Raw genomic sequence first — 4,184 nt, 5'->3', positions numbered from 1 at the left:
CAAAGGGAGAAATGATGAGGGGATACCAAAGGAAGCACCCGATATAGGTTGGACTCTTCCTACGTACTAAATTTTTTTTTGAAAACTCTACGTCAAGTATACATAATAAGGCTACCGGAATAAACCTTTCGCTTTAGAATCAAGTAAAATATGTAACTATACGGACTTGTATCGTAGTACAAAACCGACTCGAAACCCACGACTCGTCCGCAAAGTCTCTAACTTGGACATGATATCATAGCATAGGGCCTTTGACCCGGCAATCCTCCGCAGCAAATGGAGATGCCAACTCCGCCGGAACATCGTCTATAATAGCGTCGATCATCCGGGTGTACCGCGCGGCATGAAACGCACCCCCCCGAAGAAGAGGGGGTCGGTACGAACAATGTACCGAGTATGTAAGGCGAGCATAGCAACATAGTAAAAGATATAAGCATGAATAATAACAAGATTCCATGTCGTGAGGTAAAGGGATAACTCCGTACATAGGGACGGTGTCTGCATAGGAACATAGAACATATCGTAGGATAACCGAGTAACCTGTGCATATAAGGACCCCATCGGGGCGGATGCCATGCATGCTTGTTTTCTTTTTCCTCTTTTTTTTGAAAAAGAACATTTCTTTTCTTAGACACAGAAAATAGAGTTTATGTCATAACACAGTATCATAGCATAGCATAGGGTATCATAGTGTCATGGCATAGCGTAGTATATCATAGTATCATAGCATAGCATAGTATATCATAGCACCGAATATATCGGCTCGCCCACATAGTATAATTCCCGCGTCCGGCATCCCGCGTCCGGGATGATATCAAGTCAAGTACGGATACATGCACCGTGAGTAACCCGGCGCTCATAGCGCTCCGCCTTTTTCCCGCTTTCCCCAAATACATTTTTATACATAGATATATATATATATACACCATAGCATGCGGGGAGCCCAAGAAAAATCAGGTACTTATCGGAGTGACGTAAGGTCGGAACCCTCCGATCGCTTTATGGAGTAATCATGGCCGCTTTGTCCCACCTTGAAGGGACGATAATTATAAGGCGAGACTATCAACATAGGACATGTCATAGCATATCGGGTTATAGACATCATCGTAGTCATCATAGGAACATAGTCGTCGTAGGATCTTAGACATTATAGATCCATGGTCGTCATAGGATCATAGTCATCATAGATCATAAAAAATTGGCAATATTGTAAAACTTAGTTTTTAAAGAAAAATGTATATTTTGAAAAACACTTGTAAACTTTTAGTAAAGAAAGAAAATATTGTGAAGCTTAGTTTTTAAAGAAAAATGTATGTTTTGGAAAACACTTGCACTCTTTTAGTAAAGAAGATCATACCTTGGGGTCGAGGGTTTAGTTAAAAACAACTCTTATTTAATAGTCGAAAAGATGTCCAAAAGTTTCCTTAAATTATAGAATGAAAATAAGCTAAATGGAACAATAGGAGAGAATTCGGGAATAGTGGGCCCACCTCGAGTCAAACGAGGCGGCGTATCACATTTACGTATATTACGATTCATGGCGTCACTTGGGAGGGTCTTAGAGTAATCGAGTCTTATTTGGGTAAGTTCTGGAGGTTAAAGAAGTTTTTCCGACATTTCGCGCAAGTTCTAATTCAATTCTACTGAATGAATAGTAACTATTTTCAATCTTAGATTCCGAGAAAAGGAATGATCCCCGGGACATGTGGTCAACTTAGTACGTCTAAGACATGCCATAGAAAGAAGGGTGAAGCCTTACATACCTTTTCCGCTTCTTATGCTTCTCCAAATTCGAGCTCCAAATCCGCCAAAAATCTACAAATGGTCACATTTACCAAATCTTGGTTAGAAGCCTTTAGTGATTGAATCTTAAGGTACACTTGCCTACCGAAATTTTGGCAGCATTTCCCCTGTAAATGCGCCATCCCCGAGATTCTAGCTCGGCCCAATTCAACAACAACAACCCGAGAATGGAACTCGGCCACAATATCAACAACAATGCCAACAACTCAATTCAATTAGATTCCATCCAATTCATATAACTTTCAAACGATTCATTCAATATATTCATCCATCCAACACCTTCCAACTCAATGAATATTACAACATATATCTTTCTTATAAACTATATCAACAATCTTATATGTTAGCAAGATCATTTTCATCAATACAAGAAATCATGTTACAATCTCATTATGTTCCAAATCAGCCCACAACACTTTTGTCTTCAATTTAGATCATCAAACCTTCATTTTCTTCACATAATCCACAACAAACAACAACTACATACTACATAAAATTTGTCCATTCCTTGTCATACCAAATCAGCCCATACGGCCACAACATCATTATATATAATTCCATGAGTCTCATTCATTATCTACACACTACAACAACACACAAACATGCTAGATTACACTAAATAAAATTGTTCATCATACTTGCATCAAACCACATACACACGGCCAACATCCAACATGCCCAAGCTTCATGATTTTTATCCATTTCCATGCACTATAACATGTCCAAAACATCCATAAAACATGTAAAAGAGGATTGAATCTTACCTCCTTCTCTTGCCTTCTTCACACGGCTAGGCTTGCTTTTTCTTCAAAACAAGTGGTTTCTTTCTTCCAACAACTAGTCCACAAGATAGAGGACCTTCTAATTAGTGGGAAAACAAGAAGAAATAATTTTTCCATGATCATTTGCCATGGCTGATTTCAGCCAGCCATGGCCGTGACTCCCTCTCTCTTTTTTTTTTTTTTTTTCTCTTGTTTCTTTCTTTCTCTCCACTCTTCTAACTAGAAAAAATGACCAACTATATATATATATATAGCCTCCATAAGCACATGAGGGGCACATGCCCCTCTCTTTCTCTAGAAATTTCATTCTTTTTCTTGAATTTTCTTTAAATTCCCAAGGATGACTTAATTCCTTTCTTCTTTCCTAGAATTTTCTTAAAATACAAATATGGCCCCTTTCTTGAACTTTCATGAAACTCTTGTGAAATTCCCATTTTACCCCTCGACTTTTCTCAATATTACCATTTTGTCCCCGGCCTTCCGCATTATTCCCACGACCCATTTTGCGATTTTCTCTTCTTGCCCTTAGCCTTTCTTAATATTTCCGTCCAATAATATTCATAAATAATATTCATAACCAACTCGGACATTAAAATTATTTTAGAACATGGTCTTGACCTTAATTTCTTACCATTATCCCACAACGTCCGAACGTACGAAATACGGGCTGTAACATCCTCTCCCCCTTTAGAACATTCGTCCTCGAATGTTCAACTGACCTTATGGGCGTCACAATGCTCTGGGAGGGTTCCTCTTTATAGCTACCCTTTCCCTTATGCCCGTTCCTTATCCTTTACCTTATTTTCCTCTTCATCGAACTCCTCGGTCTCTCCCCCTTTAAGGGGCTCCTTATATGCCGATAGTCCTTTTATGAAGTCTTCGTTGATACCTTATTCCTCGCCTTCCTTCCAATCCTATGCCTCACATATCGGGAACTCTTTACTTTTTACCTTTTTCCGCATCCTGATCTCCTTATTTTCCGGTTACTCACTCTCTTTCTTTTCCGAATATGGTACACATTTTCATCTCTTTGTATATATATACACTTACCATCAACTAACCCACAAGGTACTTTCCAACGCTATTCAAGCCTATCCTAATTCCCGAGCTATGACACACTTCCTGTCTCTTTTCCGAACTAATCCACCTCGTCTTACGCGTCCTCTTAAGGTCTCCATCCATCCATATATTCTAGTTTTCCTTAGGTTACTCTTAACTGTTCATTTGTCCCTTGTATCTCAATTTGTAGAACTTTTGGTTTATTTCCCAGGGGGGTCACCCATCCTGAAACTGCTCCTACCTGAGCACGCTTAACCCCGAGGCTTTGGTGGAATTTGGTACCTTAACACTGATATTTTCGCGTCTACTTCCTCGTATGCCTTTTATTACCTGATCGGGGGCAAGTCGAAGTCTCGCAGCTTCCGAGGCATTTTCGTAACACGTCCTCTCTTTTGCAATTACTATTTTACCCTTTTTCACTTTCCAGTACTCACCTTCCGCCTGTGTGTATGGCTACCTCCTGTCCTGGACTTCCAGCTCCACGTAATAGAACAAATATATTCACCCGGTCTCACCTCTTTTGCCTTCCATATCATTTCT

The sequence above is a fragment of the Lycium ferocissimum genome, chromosome 5 (assembly GCF_029784015.1).
Source record: "Lycium ferocissimum isolate CSIRO_LF1 chromosome 5, AGI_CSIRO_Lferr_CH_V1, whole genome shotgun sequence".
Classification (NCBI taxonomy): Eukaryota; Viridiplantae; Streptophyta; class Magnoliopsida; order Solanales; family Solanaceae; genus Lycium; species Lycium ferocissimum.
This window is presented reverse-complemented; position numbering follows the sequence as displayed.